Below are 13,597 nucleotides of genomic sequence, written 5' to 3' on the forward strand. Positions count from 1 at the left end.
ACGTTGCTGCTGCTCATTTTTTGCGGTTAATTGGGTTAGACTCATGGATGATACATCACTAAGAAATCAATCTGATATCAGTCGATCAATTTCTATTTCATGAGCTATGTACTAAATCTAAATTAATTTTATATTTGTTAATGGCACTATATTCTTCCAAACGGTTAAAAATTCTTAATTATAATTCAGTCGAATATATGTTTCCTTGGTAAATTATCAATTCCCCCACGTCAAAAATTTTAAAATATATAATCAACACATGGAACATCAAACATTAACGTTGTATCAAGCCTAATAAGCTCAAACAGGTAATTTTATCAATTAAGATTTAAAACGGATCCATAGAATTTCAATATTGATCAGTTCATCTATCCTTCATTCATGTATTTCTTTCTTAACATTTCAAATCACATACTTCGAGGTATACAGTTCAAGATTATGACAATTCGGAAGAAGCATATTACTCAAGATAGATGGTTCTCCAAGTAACATTATTCTGCTAAATAATTTTCTATATTTTTATATTAATCATCGGATAGCAGAAATATTAAAATATACCTATCTATAAGTAGGGCTAGTTCCTAAAATTTCTTAAACGTCTGAGGTTATGAATTGGGTTATTAATATAGATATGTAAGACTATATATCTTATATATTGAATATTGTGTATTTATTAATAATGAAATATACACAGAATATATTTATGAATGTACAATGAAGTGATTAATGAAGTCAATTTCCTATAAATATAAAAAAGCGAAATTTTGGCTGGAGGACAGGTGTCGCAATTTCCTATCGTCGCCGTATTTTTTATTTTTTTTTATCTTCACCCAATATCACCTTATCTCCGTTTTCACGAGCTATTTTCCTTACACATACAAAACCATCATCTCATCCATTTTTGCACTCAAGCTCAAAAGTTATCCATCTCAGGCATTCACACTTAATCGATTACCATACTACTTCCCCAACCACCATCGTTCTCTCACACTGAAGAACCAAATATGGTGATGGATCGGAATCCTCACGATAAAGTGGTGTTTGTCGATTTCTTCTCAATTGGACACATCCTTCACTCAACTAGTCCTACAGCCTTTGAAAACGACGTCCTCTCATCCGCCCTAATAAAAGTAATGCATTTTAGTTATTTTACTATTTTCCATCCACATTTTTACACCCTTTAGGGATTTTAATGAAAGATTTGGGTTTTTGTTTTTCCATTGGGTTTTGTTGATGATTTTTTTTAAGTTAAAATATAGTAGCGTGGAATTGGACTCTGAATTGGCAGTTACTTACTAATTTCAATTTGATTATATGTATATGCTGGAGTCTTAGCCAAGTTGATATAAGCAATGTATGACTGCAAGCATTATATGCTGACTCTGTTTTATATAAAAGATTTTAGCTGCAATTGATGGTTTTGGCTATTGCCATAATTATTACAGCTTAGATTTCTTTAATTGATTGGTTTATTTTGATTAATCTTTATTCTGTTGCATTTCTCACTACTTGCAGGTGTTCCTTATGGATCAAAACCTATTGATCAAGGCACTTTTATCGTCTCAAGTTTGTATCTCACTGTGATCCATTTTACAAAGATGAGTTTCCTCTTTGCCTGGCATAATTTTATCAATTTATGCATCTTTTCAAGCGTAATCTGCTTTAGTCGTGATGAATTGTGATATGACATCTAAAATAAATGGGAGTTGTTATGTATTATCACTTTTGTCATCAACTTGACAATTAGTTTTCACCCGTTTTGGATTTCAATGACCTTTTTTGGATTATTACAGTCCGCATTAACCAATTGTCGGAGCACTATTTGGAATTTAATATCTATTAATCATGATGGCTTGTTATTTATGCAAGTTGTTTCACTCATTGCATTTTATTTACAAGTTCCTTTGCGTTATCCTTCACAGCTAGGAGGTTTCTCGATCATATATATGTGACTATGCATCTGTAATTGATCAATCAATGTCCAATTCAAACTCTTATTCAATAAGTTAGACAAGTTTGAAGCCAGTAGAATTCCCTCTCTTTATAGAAGGGCAAAACTTCACAAGAGTGTCTTATGCTATGTTCTTGTTAAATAAGGCGTGTAGCACTTCTTAATTTTTTAATGTGTCTGATGCAGGAGGATCCGAGTCGAGTGATACTGATTTATCAGATAGCACGATGATGGCGCTGAGATACCATGAGATGGCGGATCGGTGCAAAGATGGAAAGTGAATCACCATTATTTCCTTAATTGGGGGAATTTGACGCGTCTTTGGTAATTTGGCCATAACTTGGGTTACGGTTGTCAGAATCGCTATTATGACCCCAATTCAGAAAGCTCTCTTCGGCTTGCACGTCATAACGTCAATTTCGAGCCCAAAATCTACTGTTTTCCTTTCCAAAATTCAATTTTAAGTTATTTTTTACTATTTATGGTAATATTTCGTTTCCTTTTTTCCATATGTTAGAAAACTCGAATTGAGCCAAATTTTTGGCAACTTACTTCTTTTACTTAATATTTTATTTTGGTATAATTTTGGAATTTTGTCATTTTTGGTAATTTTCCTATCATTTCGTATTTCGCAGCTATTTAACCCGACTTGTGGGTTAGTTTTCATCATTCTGCGTTATTAATAATATTGAGTCGAATTCAGAGTATTTTCTCTGATTTTTTGGGCGTTTTCTGTCATTCTTTTATTGCGAATCATCTGCTACAACAAGTCAATAGGATAATCACTATCCTACCCGGTATCAGTGTCCAACCATATTGGAACATATGCATAATTTTTGGAGCATTATAAGACAGTCTAGTAATGATCTTACATGATTTTTTTGTTATACAAGGCTCATAGCCGTGCTTATAAATTTTTCTTGTTAATTCTTTTCATGTCCCCATTTTTGTGTTTTTGCACACGAGTGTTGATTCTTTTTATTGATATGTAGATCTGGATGGTGGCGTGAGCTCATTACTCAGTTTCTAAAATTTTCTGTACCTATCCTTCAATGGATATTCTTACTTAAATTAAGTAGAAGCTTTTTTGGATTGGAGTTACAAAAGTAATTATTTAAAACAATGATATTATCCACTTTTTGTAACTGTATTTGATTGTGGAGAGGATCTCTGGAGTAGATGATGAATTTTACTCGAGCATTTATCTTCTATCATCCACCAACATATTTTTATTAAATATGAAACTGTATATCTAACCTGTTATTACATGACATTGGATTTATTCATATCCAGTTTTGATTTTCTGCAGATAGTTTGCAATCGACTTCATCATATATTACATTGCTATTTTTGTGCCATGTCGATGACCTTTTCTATGTACATTATGTAGGATTTAGAGTAGTACGGAGAGGCGTGCCTCTCCGAGCTACGCAGAGAGTGCACGTGCTGCATGGAAAGAGCTAAGTGCAAGTGCACTTCCATGCTGCACGGAGAGTGTAGTGTGCTTCTTCGCGCTGCACGGACAACAGTGCACCTTGAATTTTTTTTCCTTTTTTCTCTCTTTAAGCTAAGAACTCTAATTTTTCGATTTTTGAAGAAATTTTGTGGTTGTCCCTTTTTTTGTGAAATTTTAATTAAATTTGATTCGAAATGTGCCAGTGAACGAAACATAGCAGCTTTGCTATTAATATGGGGTGCAAATTCCTTCATTTAGCCCTTTGTTTATACGTTGTTTCTTTTTATAGCAAAATTTTTTTGGTTATATCTCGATCAATTTAAGTTGGATTTGAATTCCGTTTGTTGGAGGATATATGATTCTCAATTTTATTCATTATCTTGATTTTTTTTCCATTTTTGGAAAAAAAAATTTCATCTCAAACATTAAGGTAATCAGTGAATATAACACATACTTATATTTAACATTCACCAACAAATGCGCAACACGCATTTTTATTACTATTACTTATAAATATGTGGTGCAATGAATAAAAAATAATAGCCCTTAAGTTCTATGAAATTAGATTATCTTCGTAGTTTTTGTTTGCTACATTATATTTTAATTGCACTAAATGTTCTTAATATTTTTTTATTATCACACTTATTTTTCCAACATATTTTTGGTTATTTTTATCATTAATCTTTAATTAATTAGCACATATTTCCATGACAATGGTTTCTATTCAAATATTCTATTAGCATACTTTGAAAAACGAGCAAATATTGTTGCACTTTTACATTTTTTTATTTAAAATTTTGACAAAGCGAATAAATCCTTTTTTGGTTTTTGTAAATGATTCTTTGGATAGAAATAATTAAAATGGATAAAATGTGCTAATTAATGAAATGTTGATGATAAGAATATGAAAAAAAAAAAAAAAGGTTGAAAAATATAAGATAGATAATGAGCATAAATTGAAAGCCTTGATTGCACAAAAAATTTGGTCTGAATATAATTAATTACTACCAAGTTTTTACACAAGTTGGCATTACAGGCATATTTCTGGTTGTAAAAAATCCTATCCTATTATTGACTGTTGATTCTTTGTAAATGTACGGGATCATGAAAAAGTAATAAAATGAAGATTGGGATATAGCTACTACGAGGACCACATGCTTAATCAAGTGTCAATCAATTCTAACCCTAATCAAATTGCCAAACGTGTTTGAAGAATTTATACCAAATTAACTCATTAATCTAAGTGAACTAACAATGTCACTGAGCAAAATATGAAGGTTTTTGTAAATCTCGATTGGCTGTTACTAAGACTTAGAGTCTCCCTTACTAATCCGTTTTAATACAAATTACAATATGTGCATATTCTTGTCTATCAATGTTCTTAAATTCTTTTGATGTCAATTAAATCTATCCTCTCATGTAATCTTTCTATATCTCTATGAAGATGTAAATATAAAAGCATGCGTTAAAAAAAATCTAAACCGCGTATTGAATCATGCAAATCATAGCGATGTGTCTCTATCTCCTATCGGACTTTACAATGATTGTTATAATGTGCTCTCTATCATATCGTCACTCTTGAAATTAATAAAACTCATAAAACAATTCAATTAGTAGCTAATTAATTGAAAATCGTTAAGTTCCATAACAAGCATCCAAGAATAAACACATATTGGACGCCAAATTATCGAATTTATATTAAAATATCATAATAAAGGTTTATTGTTGACATCAAAAACTGACTACGTCACCTTATGTCAATTTAATTGACGATTTAGAAGAGATAGTTTGAGTTGAAATGGGTAAATTGTGCTGAGATAGTAAAAAATCTACTAAAACAATAAGAAAAGAGTGTTTTTTTTTTTTTTTTTGGGTTAAATGTAGAGAGTTTGAAGTGAATTCCGTACACTTTTGAAACCTGTCCTTATGGGGGATCATTACAATCCCATTTGTAGCGAGAAATAGACATTTTGGCATGTTTTAAGTCAAATTAGCTACAGTGTCGATCTTAATGTGTAAATCACTGACCTAATTTTGATTGGCTATTGAGGTTAGCTCCCACCTGACGTAATGGAGCTGAGGTGGGGAGTAATGATTACAAAGTTGTGATGTTTTCTGTGTCCTTAAGTGATTGGATTGGATAACGTATAATGTTAAGCTTAGAGTGAGTGAGATTAGAGTGTAATGATGATATTTTCCGAATGACGACAAGGGTTTCTTCTTTTGGAAGATAAGTTGAGTTGAACTAGATGTTGTACTGAGGTGATCTAAACTAAATTGGGTATTCCATTCTGTGATGACCTTATTCTAAGATTTAAATTCCAACTTAAACCGGTCTCAATTACTTTAATGATCCCCTAAATTGAAGGACGTTAACATTCATCAATGGTTTAGCAATAGAAACCTTAGCGTAGAATTACAAAGTTACAAGAAATTATATTTAAGTGAAGAAATAAAATCCAAATTTTATGTTGATGAAATAGAATATGATAAATCTTGGTATTCTTAAATTTCTCTAACAGTTTCTTGATTGATTCCTTTAATTCTTCCTCCAATTTTCCCCACAAATCTTGTTTTGCTCTTCGATGGATAAAGTTCTTGCACTTTGCCTTTAATTCTCAAAAAAACCTTTGAATTCGCCTCTCTTGATTGATGTTTACTGATGAAATATGTGTAAGAGAGGTTCTCCATAATGTATGAAGTTGTTTAATATTTATAAGGATCGAAAATTGGATTAAAATTGCGTTAAAATTGGAGTTTGGGATAAATTCTTGGATCTCAAGCGCTTGATTTTTGTAAAAATTCTCCAAAAGTTGGGTTTTGCAGATATGCAATTTGGTCACCAAATTCGATTCTTGAGAGTCTTTTACATCATTCTTTCTTGCAATTTCAATTCTTTCACTTTTAATTACATCCAATTGAACCCGTAACACTTCAATATTCAATTTGTGGTTTAAATCAACTGTTGAGAAGTTACAATTAGATCTTCGAACTTTGAATTTCACAATTTTGTTGTCATTTTCCACTATTTTCTCTAATTAAAATGCCTAATTTTTAGGCCCAACTAAATGTATAAAATACACTTATCAAGCATTGAACAGTGTTTTAAAACTCTCACTGAAATGAACAAAAATCTATTTGTTTTTAACTAATCATTGTACAATATTTTCTAATCAACCATTCTTTTAGTCAAAGTAAGATAAATTAATTAAAATCCATGCGTGACAAGCAATGTTTGCTCGATTGGAGCTCATCAGCTTAATTCTCAATCCTAGCTACCACATCAACCCAATTTTGAAAATTGTCAAGCAATTTAGGGGTAAACTCAATTTTAATTCTAAAAGGAAAAAAAAAAAAACTACATCACAAATCGCTCAATTCTTTATCTCAATCGAACGTATTAACCCTAAAAAATTCCTTTTATAAATGTTATGTTTGGGACTTAAATTTCATGCGATGTGGAAGTTTGATTTATGGAGGAAGCCAAGATAATGTTGGTTTGGAAATCCGATTTGATAATGGATCAAATTTCATCATGGATTGAGAAATTGGGATAATAACTTTGGAATGAAGGAACCATTACTTTTGGAAGCATTGAGATTGAGAAGGGGCGTGGGAGCCTGCTTGGGAACAGCAAGGCCGGTGTCCCAGCCTTGATCTTCGAGCGTCGGGTAAGTGGCGTCATGAGGAGAATTGCTCTCCTAGTTGATTTCTATCGCAGTTTTTTTTTTTTTTTTGCTTGACTTCATTCATAACTCTAAAATTTGGCTCCTATAAATAACTACACATGGTGTAGGCTCTTCATAGACTCAAAATAACAATTAGATCATTGTTGTATACTTTAAAAATTTGAGAGAATTTTTTTGATTTAGATTGAGATAATTAAATATTGTAGAGACAATTTTAGTTTCTTGGTATAATAAATTCTCTAATCTTATTTGTTATGTGATTCATTATTTTCATATTACCCATAGGTTCTCGTTTTTAATTATTTGACCATATTCTAAACAAATTGGTATTAGAGAGATTCTAGTGTCTTATTTGTTTCCAACAATTAGTATCTTGGGAGGTCCAAATTGGATATTAAAGCGAGGTTAAAACAAGGTCAATTGTTTCAAGGATGACAACTATGAAATTCGAGATTCTTCTTTTGAATCATAATAGTAGATTCTCTTTGTGGCAGATCAAGATGCGAGTTGTTCTTGCTCAATTAGATCTTGATGATGCCTTGTTAAGAATAGATAGAATACTGACAACAATGACTATAGACGAGAAGCAACGCAAGGATCCAAAAACCTTATCATAGATACATCTTCATCTTTCTAATTAAATCCTTCAAGGCGTGGTAAAGAAGAAAAGTATTGATTGATTGTGATTGAAATTGGAGAAACTTTGTGTGACAAAGAGCTTGACCAGTAAGTTACACTTGAAGCAGCGCTTGTATTCTTATCAATTTATGGAAAGTGGATCTTTAGAAGATCATCTATCAATGTTCAAGGAAATCGTCGCTAATTTGAAGATCATGGATGTCAAGTATGATGAAGAAAATTTTGGGCTAATATTTTTATATTCTTTGCCGCCTTCATTTGTGACCTTTAGGTACCATTTTCTACGGTCGAAATACTCTTATTATTGACGAGGCATATGATGGACTTTAGTCTAAGGAGAAGATGAAGCATTTGATCATCAATTTTGAGGCCTAGGCAGATGAACTTGTTATTTGAGAGAGGAAGACATATGGTTATAGAAGGGATAGAGTCAAGGATAGCAACAATGATAAAGTCTGTCAGTATTGCAACAACAATGTGCACATGAAGAAGGATTGCTATGAGTAACAGAACAGGTTGTTGCTATAGATTAGAAGGAACAACAAAAAACTTTTAGTAATACCAATCTTACAGAAGAAGACAGTGATAGAGATTTTTTGACAATTACTGATGGTGACTTCAAACTTCACAAGGATTGGATTCTTAATTCGACTTGCACTTTTCAAATGTGTTCAAATCGAGATNAAAAAAAAAAGACTTGAAGAGTAAAACTTAAATATGCATTTGATTGCAAGCATAAAATTTACATGGAAAGCAAATAAATTCTAGGCAAACATGAAAATTGTCAATAAAATATGTTTGATTGATTTATTTTCAATATAAAAAATATTATACTTGTTCATTTTTTATTGGTGAGTAGATGAGAGATCCTACTCTCCCTAAAGAAAATATAATCAAGGAAAATATGGTTATGTGATCAAAAGTAAAAAAATATTTTCTATAGAAAAAATGTCAATAAAAAGTGCCAAAGTAAGAATTTGGTAGAAAAAAAACCTATTTTCCACGAAGAATTTGGTAGAAAAAAAAACCCTAATTTCTTGCTATGGAATTTGTGTCAAGGTGAAGTTTGTTGTATTTGGGACTCAAATTTCATGTGATTTGAAAGTTTGATTCATGGGGGAAATCTAAATAATGTTGGTTTGGAAGTCCGATTTGATAGGAGACCAAATTTTATCATGGACTTGGAGTTTGATTGGGTTAAGAACTTTGGGATGAATGAAAATGTGCTTTGTAACCTGGCCCTTAGAAATATAAAACCCTAGGCAATAAATTGTTACAAAACTCTCAAATATAAATGAAATAAACACTTTTAAAATAAATAACTTATTTTTAACTTTCATTAAAAATAATTTATAAATTTTAAAGAAACTTTATAAGCTTATAAAAAATTATATGGAAGATTCCCTTAAAAAAAAAATTTCTAGATTTTGGTAGGTATGAAAAAAAGAAGAAGAGAGAGTTAAAACTAGGTAATAGTTTAATTGTATGTCCATTTTATTCATTAAACCAAGAATGTAAGTTAAGAGCCCAAATATTTTGGGCCTCTTATTCAGTCTCATTTTATTGTTTTGTTGTTGCTTTTTAAATGATAACAAGGCCCAACTCAAAAAAATAAAGGGAAACTTTTGTTAGATTTTTGGGATTTAAATTTTTTTGGGGCCCTTTATATCTTGAAGCCCAAGACAATGGGCCGAGCCACCATCAACTGGGAGAAGTGCTCTTCTAGTTGATTTCTACTGCGAATTTTGTGCTCTACTTTATCCATTGGGCATTCTATACTCAGATGGAGTTAGCAACAACGGATTAGAATATGGATGTCCCCACTTGTGGAAGGAGAAGTCTTTGTCTAAGTTGGTTGTGGGTCAAGCCACTTAATTCTTTGTTTGTTGAATTTTTCTACATGACCAAAATGGAAACAAAGGATTTAAAAGGTTTCTTTGACTATGAGAGTTTCAATGCCACTTAGTCACCAAATTGCAGCAAAATTGAAAATTTTGAGCAGCGAAGTTGTAACTAGTTTAGCATAGCATTTTATATGTTCAATAAACAACTTTAATTTTTTAATTTTTTATTTTTTTAAAGCATAAATAATGAACCGACATATTTAAAGAGAACAGTAAATGTCGTTGATACAAAAAAAAAAAAAAAAAAAAAAAAAAAAAAAAAGTCTTAGTCAGAGCACATATTAAGGGAAAACATAACCATTATTGGCTCTTTTGATTGGTAGAGAAAGCGATCGACGCCTTAATTTCACTTTAGTGATGGAGGCTGTGAGACAATGCAAACTTATTTACAAATCTCACTAGCTTCTTTGAGTTAGTGTTAGGGTGCAACGCGAAGGCCCCTTGAATGTTCCTCGATGTGTTACAAGGACAACTGCCGTGAGATATATTCCCACATCAAGTTTATCATCCATTTTCATGTCAAAATTAGAGGTCGCACACAAGGACGGATCCAGAATTGGATCCAAGACCAGGTTACAAAATTTCAAACCAGGCTGCTACGCAGGAAAAAAAATTTGTACATAAAGAATTGGTTTTTTTTTTTTTTTTAAATGAAAAATACCTTTGGACCTAAGTTTGGGGGGCGGACTCTAGCCCACCCACCCCCAAATCGGTCTCTGGTCCCACGTACAGCCTTTAAATATTGTTCCATGCATAAGAGGTCTTCGAACTTTAGTCTTTTATTTGATAGTTCTGTCAATATTCTTATATTCTCATGCTTTGAGTACTTAAAATAGAAACAAAAAATGCTAAATTAATGTACTTATTAATGTCCAATTCTATTTAATATTACAATACGGGTCCGTTTGATTGCAAAGATGAAAAAGACAAATCAATTTCATATAAGTTAGAAAAGAAAAATCACCAAAATCATATGAATTCGATTTTCACTTAATTGGCCAAAAACATACTTTAAGTGTTTATACTTTGAAATTCGAACTCCATTTTTACTTTCGTATCAAACGGTGAAAATTAAAAACAAATTTCTCGAATGTAACATTTTTCATGAAATTTAATGCTATCAAACGGACCTTACATGTATCACCTTTTTCACCTATCAATTTTATTTTTTTTTCCCAAAAATATATAGAATAAAAATATCGTACATTTTTTTTTGAACTATTTCTTTATTGAAATATATGTTGCATCACCCCATTTAAAAGTTTAAACCTAATATTAGAGAGAAACAAATTTATTCATTTAAATTAGTCTTCATCAACACACCATCATGCACATCATTGGATCATTTTTAACTATCAAATATCTTACACTTGTAGAATTATATAAATGTGATAGGAGACTCGAAACCTAAATATTTAATATTGGGAAAATTACCTACAAACCAACATTTAAAGATATGTTTTCAAAAAACAAGGGATTAAGTTTCATTTTCCATAATCAGGTGTTAATTAAATTTAATAATTACAACTAATAAAAATATAATTACAAAATTAAATATACACATTTATCCAACCTGACCCATACGCAACCACCCACACTAAAATCCTAATATGTTTCATCCATTCCCATTTTCTCTCCTCTCTCTCTATCCCGCCTCTCCTCTCTCTAGCCAACGTCGGGAAGCACCGTCGCCACCACACCATCGCCACCACCTCGTCAACACCACACTCATAGCCGGTCCTGGGCCGAGGCATTTGCGGCCTACGCCTCAGGCCCAAAACTAAAGGGGGCCTAACTTGAGCTCCCTTTTTTTTTCTTTTTCTTTTTTTAAGGGTTTAGAGAGGTAAAGGCAAAATTGGTTTTTCATTTGTTTTTCTTTATGCCTGTGATAGTGCGACCGATGATCCATTTTAATTTCATCAAGACAAGATCACAAATTTTTTTGGGACAGCTCTAGAGTCTGTATGTCATTTTAATTTTGTATTGTTTTTGTAAATTTGTAATGCTCAAATTTTTGCGTAAATAATCGAAAATGTTATTGGATGTGCAAAATGGAAAATGGGAATTTGTTCAACATATTTTGATCCAAGAATGTGTCCTACTTGAACCTGCATCACTTTGGTATCTATTTACTATTTAGCGTCCATGACTGGTATAAGGAAATAGGACATTGTGTAATAATGAAATTTTTATTTCAGGCTTATGAATTGTGACGGTAGAATTCTCAAGGGTGTGATTCCATAATTTTCATTGAAATTTTACTTCTCAATTCAGCGATGACTTGCCCTAGCTTGTTATTGAATATGTTGGAAATGTTTGAAACCTTGTCGGCTTATATAATGGCGGCTTGGTCGGCTTATATAATTGATTATTTTATGATCAACAATTGCATAGACGTATGTAGTAACTATATTGAAAACTCTAATTGTGAGATGATTGAGATATTTCTTAATTATCCTTTAGGTTAATCATTAGACATTAGATTGCATAATATACCGTTGAAATAATATATTTGTTTGTTGTTTTAATTTAGTAATAGGATGCAAGATATATCGCTGGATTTTACATTTACGTTGATTTCGTTGGGGGACCAATTTATGGACTTCACCTCGGACCCCGATGATCATAGGATCGGCCCTGACCACACTCAACAACCTCACCATCTCTACCATACAAACCTCTCCTTTCTCCAGTCAGCACCAGGAAGCACAGTCGCCACCACACCGCCGGCACCACTTCGCCAACACCACACTCAACAACTCACCATCTATACCACACAACAACCACCAAAAAAATTCCCGTAGCAGTCACCTCCATTGACTCTTTCGGATTACGCAAGCACCGTCGCAACAGTGTGCAGTGCGATGAAGCTCGTTGTTCCCCCACTAACTCAAGAAGATTAGTGAAAAAATTGAAAAGGCTAGCATGAATAAGGAGAAACAATGGCGTTTGCCAATCTTCTACTCCATAGATCTACGCCCAGTCTCTCCTTGTTTTTTCCCCATAATAGTCTACAAATTACCAGAATCAAATCTTTTGCCTCACCAAAAACAAAGAAGAGTTATTACCAAAATCAAAGAACAATTTGGTGAATTTATAAAAATGGTAGCTATTTTGAGAATGTGGTTGGTTTTGATGATGAAATTGACAGATTCTTCAATTTTTTATTTGTCGATGTCGGTTTGGATTTTTAGAACTTTTATTGTAGTGAAGTACACAGAGAAACACGATATTTTACATTGTGATCTGTGTGTGTGTATATATATCTCATCAACTGCGCTTCCCAACCCCCTCCCCAGTTGGCAAATATTTGTTACAGAGGGATAAGAGAATAATTTGGTAAATTGTGATCCTAAATAATTTATGATATATAAAAACGTGTAATTTGAGACTAAATTTATAATTATGACATACAAATTGTATCTTCGTGATTGTGACCTTGTCTAGTTTGTGACTAGTATGTGATTCAATTGTTGGTTATTACGGACATGTAGATGATTTTTTTCACCTTTTTAATACTACGAATGATGGATGTTGCGTTAATGTGGATAACATCTATGTATTATGACTGCTATTTAATTTAGGTTAATTTTTTGTCAGATATAATTTGTGATAACATATTATAGTTAGACAACATGTCACATCCAATACATTACTGGTCATAATATATCACAATTAACACACTTGATCACAAAAAGTCATACTCAACATATTAATGGTTACAAACATTTAAAAATGAGTTGCAATGAATAATTGTGACTAATTAATTTGATCATTTGCAATGAAAAAATGAGTTATAATCAATAAAAGTTTTGATTGAGCGATGAATAGTCCGTGACTTATAAAATTTTTGATTTGTGACCGATACATATGCTGTGACCCTTGAAATTTTTTATTTGTGATTGAGTTAAGGTCAAGGTTCACGAGTCACAGGTTTGAATTCACAAATCACAGTCGT

This window comes from Olea europaea, unplaced genomic scaffold (genome assembly GCF_002742605.1).
Source record: "Olea europaea var. sylvestris unplaced genomic scaffold, O_europaea_v1 scaffold2473, whole genome shotgun sequence".
Classification (NCBI taxonomy): Eukaryota; Viridiplantae; Streptophyta; class Magnoliopsida; order Lamiales; family Oleaceae; genus Olea; species Olea europaea.